At 45.4% G+C, this 16,268-nt stretch overlaps 1 protein-coding gene across 5 annotated transcripts in view; it reads right to left on the reverse strand.

Moving 5' to 3' along the window:
* L (zinc finger protein Lobe) overlaps window positions 1-10,887 on the reverse strand; it is a 287,693-nt gene extending 276,806 nt beyond the window's left edge. For all 5 annotated transcript variants that reach the window (XM_065426791.1, XM_070530685.1, XM_065426792.1 and 2 more), the window contains exon 1: window positions 10,486-10,887. The gene's annotated coding sequence lies outside the window, so the exon portion shown is untranslated. The remainder of the gene's footprint in view (window positions 1-10,485) is intronic.
* Window positions 10,888-16,268: the final 5,381 nt, after the last annotated feature.

Below are 16,268 nucleotides of genomic sequence, written 5' to 3' on the forward strand. Positions count from 1 at the left end.
CGGTTCTTCACAGCGCATTCCAGAACCTCTTTATTTTTTCGCGCTTCTTTCTGCGGGAAGGAATTTACGTTTACGGTGTTAGTTCGTCCTATTAGATCATTAAGCATGCGAAAATAAAGGTAATACCGGCTTACGGAGGCCTCAGGAGAACACCTGGGATTTAAATTAAAGCGGGTGGCGGAGGCCTCGGTGAGCCTCCGCCATAGATAGATTAGATAGATTAGATAGATAGATAGATAGATAGATAGATAGATAGATAGATAGATAGATAGATAGATAGATAGATAGATAGATAGATAGATAGATAGATAGATAGATAGATAGATAGATAGATAGATAGATAGATAGATAGATAGATAGATAGATAGATAGATAGATAGATAGATAGATAGATAGATAGATAGATAGATAGATAGATAGATAGATAGATAGATAGATATAGATAGATATAGATAGATATAGATGGATAGATGGATAGATGGATAGATGGATAGATGGATAGATGGATAGATGGATAGATGGATAGATAGATAGATAGATAGATAGATAGATAGATAGATAGATAGATAGATAGATAGATAGATAGATAGATAGATAGATAGATAGATAGATAGATAGATAGATAGATAGATAGATAGATAGATAGATAGATAGATAGATAGATAGATTTACGGCTGTTGTAGACAAATATAGTTATATTCAGCAGTGGAGCATTCGCTATGACCCCCAAATAAACAACATGTTGTGGACTTGTTATGGATCTGTCCGCAACCGTTACGTCCATAACCGTTTGGGAAAATGGTAGATGACAAGTAAACAAATTGAGCAAATAGCTTTTGTTTTCCGCAGCACCTTGTTGTTGTTGTTGTTGTGGTCATCGCAATGTCCAGTCATTTTCAGCGCGACCGACACATACAGTAACCACGTGGAAGCAGCAAGTGGTTGTTTATTCATCTAACGGAAGGAAGAAAATTGTTGCTGGCCGCATTGTAACTTTCTAGCTCGAGTAGCTCGAGCGGCTGACGCATGAACGGCAGCCAGCAGTGGGAGAGGGACTATGGATTTACAGGACAGGAAGCGATGATAGCTGAAAGGATAGAGGAAAACTGTTCATTCATGGCACGGAGGATGGAAACTCAGGAGAGGCACTGACGTCACTCTTTGTGAAGCGAAAGTGAAGCCGGAAGTTGGGGTTGCTCATGGCGTTGCTCCGCCTATCGGGCCAGCTCTCCTCTCTTTACATTTCTCGCGAAACCACGCCGCGCTGCGCACAACCGTGCTGCTCGGACCAGCGCGCTCCGCAGCAATACTAAACAATCGTTAGCACGTTAGCATGATTCCGCGAAAGAGGGCAACATTTCCCGCGGATATTCCTTTGTCCGTTGCCATTGCCGTGGCGCGGTACATTGCGTACAGCGTTGCATGCGCGTTCATTTCACGAACTTTAGTTCCTCCTGTCCCACCTGGCCACAGCAACATGCGGTAGAGCACGGTCCAGATAACGCAGCGCAACAAAACACAGAGACCAACGCAAACCTGCCCGCACGGCGCCTTTGCCACGGTACAAAACCTACGGAGCAACACGTGTGAGCGCACAGAACAATAACAAAGCCGCCATCGTGGCCTGAAAGGCGGGGCCACTACAGCAAAGAAATAAAAAAACAGCAAAACAAAGGAGAACCTTCTACGTCATTTCCTCCACACTTTTCTGCTAGCGCGCGGAGGGGGTACGGCCTCTCCTCAGTTTCCTTCCTCCATGATTCATGGTCACCGCTGTGGCGCCATCTGCCGCACCTCAATTTCAACAGGTGGTGGCGCGTACTGGCGGTCATTTAAACATGTCCGCTTACTTGTATGCCCATTAAAGATATTTCTAGCGACCCCTTCGTCTGCACAAAAACACAATGATGCAGATAACTCATCAGCGTCTTACTGCAGTTTTATTCTGAAGATACAGTACAATCTTGATATTCTTCTCAAGACAATATTTAATGCGAAGCAGGAACTGAACCCGGACATGTCATTGACATTTATATCTTTCTTTTTCCACTTGCAAAGAAAAAAATTCCGGCAGAAGCCATCTTAGGATGACTGTCGAGGTTAATGCGATTAGCAATAAAGCAATGTGGCGACACACCGCATTGTCAACGCCAAAACGCGTCATCTATGAGGCGTGTACTTCAGCCGGGCTCCTCTTTCGCGCTTCCTTGTGGACACGCTGGGCCATCTAGCGGTGCTGCATTGAAGTCAGCGCGTTGCGCATGTGTGAGTGTAGACCCTTTCCCTGAAGTAGTTTGCGCTAGAGGAACGAGATGGCGCTTTCGGCGGCACGCCGCACGTTGCCTCAGGCGATGGCGCACCAACGCGAAACCATCACCGCTGCTACACTGCTACTGTGCGATCAGCTGTCGGAAATGCAACTGCGCGATCATTAACGCACTGTGCTCTATTCATGCTGCAAACTGTGGAACGGTAGAGGGAATACGTTTCCAGTATAGTTGGCTGCAAATATAGTGCCTGGCTTATTAAGGAATAGAAGGAATTTGAATGGTCGAGTTTACAGACCTCTCCTACACAATGACTGCCTGTGTTTCCGGCCCTTCGCGATGCACGACTTTCCTCAAGGATTAAAAAATTCACTCATTCGCCAGCGTTGTATCGCTAACCTCCAAAGAAAGGACCAAAAAAATTAAACTATGGGTTTTTACGGGCCGAAACCACGATCTGATTATGAGGCACGCTATATTGGGGGACTCCAGAATAATTTGGACCACCTGGGTTTTTTCAACGTACACCTAAATCTAAGTAACGGGTGTTTTCGCATTTTGCCCCCATCGAAATGCGGCCGCCGTGGCCGGGATGCGATCCCGCCAACTCGTGCTTAGCAGCCCAACGCAAAGAAAGTACTTCAACCCCGGAACGTCGGGAAGAATAATAATAATAATATATAGGGTTTTACGTGCCAAAACCACTTTCTGATTATGAGGCACGCCGTAGTGGGGGACTCCGGAAATTTTGACCACCTGGGGTTCTTTAACGTGCACCTAAATCTAAGCACACGGGTGTTTTCGCATTTCGCCCCCATCGAAATGCGGCCGCCGTGGCCGGGATTCGATCCCGCGACCTCGTGCTCAGCAGCCTAACACCATAGCCACTGAGCAACCGCGGCGGGTGAACGTCGGGAAGAGTGAGTACCACTCGTTACACAGTAGCAAAGGGTATTGCGCCGCTCCCTGTCATAGTAAGTTTATCGCACGTTATATTCACGCATTCACCCCAACTCACACGCAAACTTACGCCCCCTCTATCGTCAACGTATCAAGAATAACAGAGCAAAGGCGATTACACCGAAAGCACACGAATGTTCGAAGCTGAACATTTCGTGGTGGTTCACAGAGTAAGCGAGTGACTAGCAACAATGTCTTTGGTAGAAACTATTACAAACTATAGAACATCTACGATGCAAGCCTTGTGCGCAGCAAGGACAAACCTATCGCAACTAAGCACGCCCGTAAGCGATTAGGCAGAAAATATCAGATAGTGACCGCACCGAGGAACTTTACTGAGTCAGGAACAAGACAAGCTTATGTTTCAAAGTGTTTTCCAAATAAAGAACAAGGAACACATTGATCCTGATTTAATTCGTAAGCGGAAAATTTGGGCAGCTTGGAATATATTTCTAGGTCAGCTTCAAGCATACAAGCACCGTATACGCTGCACGCACCGTTTGGACAAAGCGTAATGAGCACCGAAAGCACTTGCATGTTTTCTGAAGGTGTGGTCAAAGCTTTGTGTCTTCCACCCAGTCACTGTCGACTATGCCCGTCGAAACAGAAGTTTTCTGAATCGCAGCGGCGTCATGTACATCCATAGTAATCACGGAGGTCACTGAGGCAAGCTATGGACGCGTCACAACGTGCTTAAACATGGCGGCGCCTACGGAATCCGAGTTTGCGTCAAATAGGTTTTTTTGAAGAGCGGCACATACCCAATGCCAAGTTGGCTTCAAAGAGTTTCACCGAAGAAGACACATACCTATATAGTGGCCACACACCTAGCAATACAAGTTAGGTTCATCGAAGAGCGGCACATACCCAATGGAACATACTCAGTGACACAAGTTGATCCGACAGTCGGTTTCGAGCCCGCTTCCCTCAGCACAGCAGCCCGATGCTCTATCCGTTTGACTATGCAGTATACCCTGTGACCCATGTTGGGGAGAAAACGGTTAAAGACGGACACGGGAAAGTGCGTGATGTACCTTAAGAATACTAACTGCGTTATAAAAAGAGGCATTTTTTAAATGCTCACTGAACATTAGGGGCACTCGCTAATCCCTTACACCCTTTAGGATCGGCCCACCAAGTCACCACCTTTGATTAGAGACTATCCGGAATCGGCCCAGTATAATTGGCGAAACATCCCAACGACGACACGCCGGACCCTGGGGAAGTTGGCACAGAAAGCTTCACGTGAAAAAGGGGATTTTAAAAAGGACTTAAAACGTGGCCTTCGAATACAGGTGACGTCACGGCAAGCGCTGTTTGCCATTGGCCGGCCTACTCCACTAATATTATGTCCGACATCCCGACTGGCTAACACCAGCCCGTATGAACTATTTTAGCTTAAGAACTTTTGTGTGTATGTGTGAACACGGGGCCAGCATCTTATTTCGGGAGTGGCTTTTCTGCACATCACCTGCATTTATGCGTGTATTACATATATGCTAGAGTGGCCATGCATAAACGGTCACCACCTTTGATTTGAGCAAAAGGATGTTCCACATCCGCCGCCATGGCCATGAATGGCGCTGGCTAACACTCCCCGGGTTAGCTCGAACGTTTCACTCAGCGTAAACGCCGGAACGAAATTAAGAATGACACGAATGAATGTGCCGTAATAAACTCTCGTAAATAATAAGAGGTTAGCTTAAATATGTCAAAAAAGAGTCAATAATTACAATTAAGTGAAGAACTTGAAGTTAATTAAAGAGACCCGTGAAAAGTACACGAACATTACTTCATGTATAAGGAAGAAACAATTAACTAGCACGTACAAGCTAGCATGCTAAAAAAAATTCACCGAGGATTATACGACGCTCCCTAATGCGAAAGTTGAGCGAAGGTCCATAGGTGTTTTCATTTCGCGATATATAGGCTTGCGCGGACAATCGACCTCGTGCGGCACATTGCAAACGGAGCGAATTGTGGCGCAACTGCGTCGTTAATCGTGAGATTACGAGAGCCAGCACGTGGGTGACGCGTGGGAACGATTCACAGCAGCCGCTGTAGACAGACATCCATTCATTCAGCGCTTTGTCTCCATACATGGTATCGGTGGACGCGCTCGCCGCATTTCATCAGTGAACAAACGACGGCGCGCTACTCTGGCACCATCTCGTAGCGGTCGTCACCGCAGATCCCGTCTTGCGCGGCACTATGCTTTTCTTCTCACACTTTCGCCATACCTTTCTACTCCGCTTTTCTCAACGCGTCTCTTCGCTGAGGCCGTCTTTCATCCCCCGCTGTGCTACGCGTTCGCTCTTTCATCCTTCGCTGTACTCGTTCACTCGGTTACGTCGAGGGACGACGCCGACGCGAAACGCAGGAACGGGCGCCTAGGAGCTACGCTCTAGGAAGAAGTAAAGCTATAGGTAAGTATTTCCCCTTTGCCTGTATGTTACTTATGCAACTGAATTATATTACTGAAAAATCGGGGCCGAATTCATAAAGCTTTTCCTTCGCAAGTGCTGTTTGCTATTGGCTTACGGCATTCTCTAATGATATCTCCAAGATCACAATTGGCTGGCACATACTCTTCCGAACAGTTCTAGGTACATTGTTGGTACATTGAAATAGTTGGTACATTGTAAAACGGATAAAATAGCCAGTAGAAACAAGATTGAAACTTGAAGGTCGAAAATATACCTGCCGGCATACGTGGTGCCTGCGCAAAGTGCCATTGTAGGAGACCAACCTTTTCATCTGGCTAAAATCAACAATGGCACTAAGGAAAATTAATCTCTTTATCAGTGAGACGCAGAGACGTGTCACTAACGCAAGTGGCATTTTTTCTACTTATGTGTAATGCCTACAGAATCTCTTTCTTTCCTCGTTTCCACGCGGACTAAGATACTATAGTGTTGCCAAACACAGGTGTGCATCCAGACTCTCTACAATGACTTAGAAAATGAGCGCCGTGTGTTGAGGAAATGGAAGCCTTTTGTTCTCTAATGCGATCGTTGATGCACCGGCTAGTTTGGCCGATGTATGCTTTTCCGCACGATAAAGGAATGTGGTAGACCGCTTATGCTGTGCAAGCCACAAATTTGACAGCATTATTTGTGCCGCACGAGGCCCTTTTTGGCCCTCTGTGTTTCACTGATAATATTAATTTTTATTATTTATTATTTATTAATACCTCAAGGGTCCAAAATAGGACATTACATGAGGGGTGGGCATGTAAAAGGCGGGATTGATGATGTGGAAATTAGAAAGATGAGTCGGAACACTCAATGGCAGATCTAAAGCGTGCTGTATCGCGGATGAGTGCAGTTTGTCTGGGAAGGCCATTCCAGTCTCGGGCAGTTCGGTCGAAGAATGACTGCAGGAACGTGGTGGTGCGGGCTTTTGGTGGGATTACCGAGTTCGGATGGCCTGTTCGACGAACACGATGAGCCAGCTGGACCAGCTGGCTGTCACGAGGTATGGAATAAAAAAAACCTGCGATAGAGGCATAGGCGATAGATGCGACGACGAGAGGCAAGAGGCGATAGGTCTAGTTTAGATTTTAGTGATGAAACGCTAGTGTGGTATGATTAATCTGAAAGAATAAATTTAGCAGCATGGTTTTGAATGCTTTCAAGGGCTTTAGTGAGATTAGTTTGGTAAGGGTCAAAGATAGCACATATATATTCAAGTTTTGGTCGCACAAGCGTTTTATAGGCAACTGATTTCACGGGTGGCTGTGCCATGAAGAGATTACGGTGAAGATAACCAAGAATTTTCTTAGATGAAATTATTATGTGCCTTACATGATTTGACCAAGGCAAATCTTTGGATAGGTGAATTCCTAAGTACTTGAAGGAGTCGGTAGTAGATATAGTGCAGTTGTTAATCTTGTAGGCAGGGGGAATGTAGTTAGGTCGATGATGGAATGAAATATGCACAGTCTTACTAACGTTTAGGGACATGAGCCATGTAGCACACCAGTCTTGAATATGAAAGAGGTCCTCCTGAAGAGTAGAGACGTCTGCGACGGGATTGATAGGGTGGTATAGGACACAATCATCAGCGAAAAGACGTATTGCAGAGGTTACAGTGAATGGCAGGTCATTAATGTAGATTAAATATAGGAGTGGCCCAAGAATAGTGCCCCGAGGTACACCAGATAGAACGGAGGAAACGGAAGATGTAAGGTTGTTAGCATATACAAACTGTTTTTGGTTACTTAAAGAACACTGGATACAGTTAAGAACAAGTGGGTGGATGTTTAGGCGTGATAATTTTAGTAAAAGGCGAGAATGTGGAACCTTATCGAAAGCCTTTTCGAAATCTAAAAACAGGGCGTCAGTTGGAATGTTAGAGTCGAGGTTTAAATGAATATCATGAATAAATAAAGCTAACTGCGTTTCGCATGAGTGATCTTTCCTGAAGCCATGCTGATTAGGGTGAAAGAACTTCACTGAAGTTAGGAAGTTAGCAACATGAGAGTAAATGACATGTTCCGTGATTTTGGAGCATACGCTGGTGAGTGAAATGGGGCGGTAGTTACTTGGGCAAGAACGATCACCTTTCTTGAAGACTGGAATGACCTTCCCTGTTTTCCAGTCTCTTGGAACAATGCGTGTGTCAAGTGATTGCTGAAAGATGATACAGATGATCGAACTACAGACATACTTCGCATTTTTTAACACTTTGGCATTAATGCCGTCGGTCCCACAGGATGATGAGCAGTTCAGGCCATCTATTCATTCATTTTTCATTCATTTTTATTTCCTTAAAGACGCCCGAGGGGGTATTACATAAGGGGTGGGGTTTTTTGTTAGACAGAACAATGTTGATAACGATCAGTACGAGGTTATATTTGATATGGTATGCATGAAGCTTGATGGGCAGGTGATAATGGCGATGTTGCGAGAACGGCCGTTCCAGTCTTTTGCTGCTCTGGGAAAAAATGAAGCAGAAAATGTTTTAGTGCGGGCACGTGGGCGAGAAACTTGCAACGAATGACCAGTGCGGTGAGATATGTGAGCTGCAGGGATAACGGATTATCTTAACGATGCCTTCCGGCATAAAATTAATACCTTCCATTGGTGTAAAATCGAAAATGGTAAATCTGGTAGTTCATTGGCAGGTTCTTTTGCAAACATTGAACAAAATGCAAGGTTCAAGGCATCAGGAACATTTGAGTCAGAAATGGGTGAGCCAGAATTATCACATAGAAACAGAACTATTAGTTTCGGGTTTTATCGTTTTCCAAAAACGCCGCGGCTTAGAGTGCAACATGTTTGGGACTGTAGTAGAAAAGAAATTACGTTTTGTGTGTGCTTTTAATGAGTTCTATTCTTTAGTAGCTTTGTTATATTTTTCCCAGGCAGAAGAAGAACCTGAGCATTTGGCTACACGAAATAATAGTTTTTTTCTTATTGTTTAAGCGCCTTAAAGTAGTGTTGAACCAGGGAGAGCGCGCTCTTTTCTTTTATCGTGATAGTTGGAATGTAAAGACCTATTAAACGCAGTATTTCTGTTTTGAAAAGTGCCCAGTTACTCTCGGTCGACCGCTGCTGATACGTAAGGGCAAGTTGCTCGTGAAAGATAGAAAGTTCACGTTTAATGCTTGAATAATCGGCTTTATCATATAGTGTTAGTACTTTCTTTGATATTTTACTTTTGAGTATATTGCAAGGAAACGTGGCATGACTGACGCTGTGATCGCTAAGACCACTGACGTACGTAAGAGGAGGCATCTTATCGGGGTGTGACGCTAAGACGAGATCTAGGATATTTGATGAGTGTTGAGTTATTCGCGTAGGTTTAGTAACAAGCTGCGTTAGACCGAACAGCAAGCAAATGTTTATAAATTCGCTAGCCATGTTTGTGTTAGACATGACGCAACGTTACTCCAATCTGTAGTTGGAAAGTTGAAGTCCCCGAGTAACAATATGGGGGTGTTAGGATAAGCCGTTGTTAGTTCAAACAACGCATCGTGAAAAAAACGAAAGAAAGGAGCTATCAGTGCTGGGTGGACGATAGCAACAGCCGATGAGCATGCGTGGTGAAGTGGCGTGGCAACACGTCCAAATCATTTCTAGAGGCGTTCTTATATTTACAAAAGAGCACTTAAGTTGGCGATGAGTAGCAATAGCCACACCGCCCCACTGGTTCCATCGCACCTGTCTTTGCGAAAAATATCGAACTCTGGTAGATCAGGAAGAATTTCGCAATCAAGTATTGTGGAATTTAACCATGTTTCCGTTAGTACAACAATGTTACTGGATGACGAGGAAATGAGGCTGCATAACGAATCCCGTTGGGGTATCAGGCTGCGGATGTTAGTGCAGAGCAACGATAGATTGTGCTTAACACGCTGAGTCGGCCTCAGTGGCTTTTGCACTTGCTGCTAGGATTGACGTTCGACGACCGACTGTTTAGCGTGATCGTAAACGTAGGTTTTCGGCCAGAGATAAGTTTGTCGTAACGGAGCTTGAATGAAGATTGCTGCGCTTTTCCAAATTCGATTAGACGTCTTCTGGCCAGACGAGTTTCTGGGGAGAAGTCTTCGCTAATGCCGTATTCGGTGCCCTTCAGCTTACCGCTTGAGAAAAGGATGCCTTCTTTATCCTTAAAGTGGGCGAATTTTACTATAATTGGCCTCCGTTTTCCCCCCTGAAAAGTGCCAAGTGTGTGGGCACGTTCTATATCACCACTTTGAATAGTTACGCCCAGGTTATTGTGGCAGTGTTCAATTATTGATTCCCCAGAAACACGCCACGACTCATTTCGCGCATCGCTGAGCCCGTAAAAAGCCAGGTTACATCTTCGGGATCTGTTTTCTATCATTAATGCGGTCAGTCAGCACAGTTACCTGAGCAGCGCTGCTATCAGCGACGCTTTCCATGTTATTTACTTGGGTCTTTATATTCGACAGTGACAACAGGTGGGATTCAATCTTGGTCAACCGTGTGCCGAGTTTGCTGCACATTTTCTCATGATCAGCAAGCGTTGACCTAATGGAATTTAGCTGCTCAAGCATGGCCGACTGCCTGATTTGCAACGTCTTTAGAACATCAAGCATATCAACAGGAAGTACAGTTGGATCATTTCTAGGTCCAGGATTAGTCTCAATATCTCCTGCCAACAAAAGTAATTTCAATAGCATGCGAGCACAGTCAAATACTATACAAAGAGAGCGCCGTGGGCTCGGCAGCACGAGTAATGTACGGTAACCAGTGCGTTTCGCGAAAAGGCAACAGCAATTTCTTACCTGCGTAGCGAAGTGAAGTCGGTTAGGATGGCCCATCACTGACATGCCGCCAAGCCCACTGAGCGTGGCGATGGTTTGTCTAGGCTTTATATCGGGAATCCGAGGGAAGATGGCGCTGTCATTCGAAGATAGTGTGCCAGGAAGCCAGGGCGTCAGCCGATGACACCGCAGCGACAGAAGTGGCGTAATCTGTGATGTGCACTCCGATGTTCCGTAGAGGTAGGTCCGGCGCAGCTCGCCATGGCGATGCGTTGCGTCCTCGTCGGCAGCCAGTGGAATCCAGGCAGGCTGTTCAAAGCACGCTGTTAGCTTCAGAATCCAGGACAGCACCAAGAACTGCGTAGTGACGAAGTGAAGTCAGTTAGGATGGCCCATCACTGACATGCCACCAAGCCCACTCTAATTTTCTTAGTGTCACTATTGATTTTAGATAGATAAAAAATGGCATACTGCGATGGCAGTTTCCACATGCACCACGTGGCCTTCCAGAAGGTACACTCGCAAAACAGTTGCACTTTTTGGAGTGTATATTTGTCCCACAACGATAATCGTCATCTGCCTTGCTTGCGTTCCCTTTCTTGAAAACGCCGCGCCCGCTACTTTCCTGTCAGCAATGCTATGTCATGCTGATAACGCGCATTAAATTATGGGGTTTTACGTGCCAAAACCACTTTCTGATTATGAGGCACGCCGTAGTGGAGGACTCCAGAAATTTCGACCACCTGGGGTTCTTTAACGTGCACCTAAAGCTAAGTACACGGGTGTTTTCGCATTTCGCCCCCATCGAAATGCGGCCGCCGCGGCCGGGATTCGATCCCGCGACCTCGTGCTCAGCAGCCTAACACCATAGCCACTGAGCAACCGCGGCGGGTTGATAACGCGCATGCCGTTCGTTACTGGGAAATACCGGGCTCGCAGGGTTAAAAAAAGGAAATGCGGACAAGATAGACGACGTTTATCATTGTGTGGCAAGATACGACTCAAAGTGTGTAAACTACTCTTACACTCTTAGAAACATTTACACCCTTTGGGGCTTATCTTGTCCCACAACGATAATCGTCATCTGTCTTGCCCGCGTTTCCTTTCTCTAACGCTGCGAGCCCGGTACTTCCCGGTCACGAATGGCATGCGCATCATCAGTGTGACGCAGCATTCTCGACAGGAAAGTAGCGAGCGCCAAGATTTCAAGAAAGGAAACGAAAGCAAGGCAGATGACGATTATTGTTGTGGGACAAATATGCACCCCAAAGGGTGCAACCGTTTTAAGAGTGTAGAGTGGAAACAAAGTTACACCCTTTGGGTCGTATCTTGCCACACAACGATAGTCCTCATCTGTCTTGTCCGCATTTCCTTTCTTTAACGCTGCGAGCCCGGTACTTCCAAGTCACGAAAGGCATGCGTGCTATCAGCTTGATGGAGCATTCTCGACAAGAAAGTAACGAGCGAAGCGTTTTCTAGAAAGAAGACGCAAGCAAGTTGTTATATATGTGTTTCTGCTGCGAAAGATTTCCTTTTGTCCCTGTTAATCCTCTGTGACGATGTGGAGTCGAATCCCGGTCCTACCACTGCGGAACCCTTGGCTCAGTTATGGGATGGTCAGAATAACATTCAGAAGAGACTTGACAGAATCCAGTCAAAACTAAAAACAGTCGAAGAATCGGCTTCTTTAATTAAACAACTTAGCAGCCAGATCACTGGCCTTGAAAAACTATGAAATCCTTGGAGCATAAGCACGTAGACTTGGAGTACCGGAGTCGCCGAAACAACCTGCTTATTTTCGGTGTTCCTGATGATGATGAAACAAACGGTCCTTCGGCGCGTGTGGTGACAGTATTTAATTATATTTTAGGTGTTGAAGCCTGTTCAGTTGAAAGAATACACAGAATAGGATGAAAGCAGTGCGGTAAAACGCGTCCTGTAACTGTAAAATTTTTCGATCACAGAGAAAAAATAAGTCTGTTAAAGAATTCCTATAAATTTAAGGGCAAAACTATTTCAATCTCAGAAGACTTCTCGGCGGCCACTAGGTACAAAAAAAAATGCTATGGGAGAGTACTTTTGACGCTAGAAGGGCGGGCATGAAGGTGAAACTTGTTTACGACAAAGTTGAGGTCGACGGCGAATGGTTCAAATGGGAAAATGAACAGAGAAAGATGGTCCTCTCAGGCAGACCTGAAGATGCAGCGGCAGCAAACCGAAGAATCGATAAAAATGACACAAACAGTTTTTTGTGTTTGAACTTGAACGCTCGCAGCATAGTGGGCAAGTCCTCCGACCTTGAGGGCATAATCCTTGCCTACAGGCCGCATATTGTAATTATTACAGAATAATGGCTGCAACCTGATGTCAGTGACAAGGAAATAGCGCCTAACAGTTATAAATCTTCTGTAAAGATAGAATTTCGAGAGGTGGCGGGGTCACCATCATTTTCGAAGAATCTTTGCGAATTGAAAGGTTGGCAGACATTCCTGGAATTGAATGTGTCCTCGCAAAGGTGCAAACAGTTGACAAAACTTTCATTATCGGGGAGTATTCCGCCCTCCTGACACAGACAGCAGTTTCAGCGACCAACTTAATGAATTTCTCACCTCATGCAGAATGGCATAAATGACCAGTGCACAAATCGCTGAACCCTTTGCTGATATTATAATGTATCATCATCATCATCATCATTACCATCATCATCATCATAATCATCATAATCATCCTGGTTACGCCCGCTGCAGGGCAAAGGCCTCTCCCATACTTCTCCAACTACCCCGGTCATGTACTAATTGTGGCCATGTCGTCCCTGCAAACTTCTTAATCTCATCCGCCTACCTAACTTTCTGCCGCCCCCTGCTACACTTCCCTTCCCTTGGAATTCAGTCCGTAACCCTTAATGACCACCGGTTATCTTCCCTCCTCTTTACGTGTCCTGCCCATGCCCATTTCTTTTTCTTGATTTCAACTAAGACGTCATTAACTCGCGTTTGTTCTCTAACCCAATCTGCTCTTTTCTTATCCCTTAACGTTACACCCATCATTCTTTCCATAGGTCGTTGCGTCGTCCTCAATTTAAGTAGAACCCTTTTCGTAAGCCTCCAGGTTTCTGCCCTGTACGTGAATACTGGTAAGACACAGTTGTTATACACTTTTCTCTTCAGGGATAATGGAAACCTGCTGTTCATGATCTGAGAATACATGCCAAACGCACTCCAGCCCATTCTTATTCTTCGGATTATTTCAGTCTCATGATCCGGATCCGCAGTCGCTACCTGCCCTAAGTAGATGTCTTCCCTTACCACTTCCAGTGCCTCGCTACCTATCGTAAAGTGCTGTTCTCTTCCGAGACTGTGAAACATTACTTTAATTTTCTGCAGATTAATTTTAAGACCCACCCTTCTGCTTTGCCTCTCCAGGTCAGTGAGCATACATTGCAGTTGATTCTCTGAGTTACTAAGCAAGGCAATATCATCAGCGTATCGCAAGTTACTAAGGTATTCTCCATTCACTCTTATTCCCAATTCTTCCCAATCCAGGCCTCTGAATACCTCCTGTAAACACGTTGTGAATAACATTGGAGAGATCGTATCTCCCTGCCTGAGGCCCTCCTTTATTGGGATTTTGTTGCTTTCTTTATGGAGGACTACGGTGGCTGTGGAGCCTCTATATATATATATATATATATATTTCGGTATTTTTACATACGGCTCGTCTACATCCTGATTCCGTGATGCCTCCATGACTGCTGATGTTTCGACTGAATCAAACGCTTTCTCGTAATCAATTAAAGCTATATATAAGGGTTGGTTATATTCTGCACATTTCTCTATCACTTGATTGATAGTGTGAATATGGTCTATTGTTGAGTAGCCTTTACGGAATCCTGCCTGGTCCTTTGGTTGAGAGAAGTCTAAGGTGTTCCTGATTCTATTTGCGATTACCTTACTACGTACTTTGTTGACAAGAAACAGTAACTTGATCGGCCTATAATTTTCAAGTCTTCGGCGTCCCCTTTCTTATGGATTAGGATTATGTTAGCGTTCTTCCAAGATTCCGGTACGCTCGAAGTCATGAGACATTGCGTATACAGGTGGCCAGTTTTTCTAGAACAACCTGCCCACCATCCTTCAACAAATCTGCTGTTACCTGATCCTCCCCAGCTACCTTCCCCCTTTGCATAGCTCCCGAGGCTTTCTTTACTTCTTCCGGCGTTGCTTGTCGGATTTCAAATTCCTCTAGACTATTCTCGCTTCCATTATCGTCGTGGGTGCCACTGGTACTGTATAAATCTCTCTAGAACTCCTCAGCCACTTGAACGATCTCATCCATATTAGTAATGATATTGCCGGCTTTGTCTCTTAACGCATACATGTGATTGTTGCCTATTCCTTGTTTCTTATTCACTGCTTTTAGGCTTCCTCCGTTCCTGAGAGCATGTTCAATTCTATCCATATTATACTTCCTTATGTCAGCTGTCTTACGCTTGTTGATTAACTTCGAAAGTTCTGCCAGCTCATTTTAGCTGTAGGGTTAGAGTCTTTCATACATTGGCGTTTCTTGATCAGATCTTTCGTCTCCTACGATAGCTTACTGGCATCCTGTCTAACGGAGTTACCACCGACTTCTATTGCACATTCCTTAATGATGCCCATAAGATTGTCCTTCATATCTTCAACACTAAGATCACCTTCCTGAGCTAAGGCCGAATTTCTGTTCTGTAGCTTGATCCGGAATTCCTCTATTTTCCCTCTTACCGCTAACTCAGTGATCGGCTTCTTATGTACCAGTTTCTTCCATTCCCTCCTCAAGTCTAGGCTAATTCGAGTTCTTACCATCCTATGGTCACTGCAGCGCACTTTGCCGAGCACGTCCGCATCTTGTATGATGCCAGGGTTAGCGCAGAGTATAAGGTGTATTTCATTTCTAGTCTCGCCATTCGGGCTCCTCCATGTCCACTTTCGGCTGTCCCGTTTGGGGAAGAAGGTTTTCATTATCCGCATATTATTCTGTTCTGCAAACTCTACTGATAATTCTACTCTGCTACTCCTGGAGCCTATGCCATATTCCCGCATTGACTTGTCTCCAGCCTGTTTCTTGCCTACCCTGGCATTGAAGTCGCCCATCTGTATAGTGTATTTTGTTTTGACTTTACCCATCGCCGATACCACGTATTCATAGAAGCTTTCGAATTCCTGGTCAACATGACTGGATGTAAGGGCGTAGACCTGTACGATTTTCAATTTGTACCTCTTACTAAGTTTCACAAGACATGCCACCCTCTCGTTAATGCTATAGAATTCCTGTACGTTACCAGCTATATCCTTACTAATCAGGAATCCGACTCCTAGTTCTCGTCTCTCCGCTAAGCCCCGGTAGCATAGGACGTGCCCGCTTTTCAGCACTGTATATGCTTCTTTCGTCCTCCTAACTTCACTGAGCCATATTATATCCCATTTAGTGCCCTCTAATTCCTCCAATAGCACTGCTAGACTCGCCTCACTAGATATCGTTCTAGCGTTAAACGTTACCAGGTTCAAATTCCAATGGCGGCCTGTCCGGAACCAGGGATTCTTAGCACCCTCTGCTGCGTTGCAGGTCTGACCGCCGCCGTGGTCAGTTGATTCGCAGCTGCTGGGGACTGAGGGCCGGGGTTTGATTGCTGTGTTCGTATAGGAGGTTGTGGCCAAGTACTGCACCAGGGTGGCCAATCCTGCTCTGGTGAGGGAGTGCGCGTTACCGGTTCTCGTCACCAGGATCAGGCCACACGCCAGGCCTGTTTATGCAATTTTATCAACACG

The sequence above is a fragment of the Dermacentor albipictus genome, chromosome 1 (assembly GCF_038994185.2).
Source record: "Dermacentor albipictus isolate Rhodes 1998 colony chromosome 1, USDA_Dalb.pri_finalv2, whole genome shotgun sequence".
NCBI lineage: Eukaryota > Metazoa > Arthropoda > Arachnida > Ixodida > Ixodidae > Dermacentor > Dermacentor albipictus.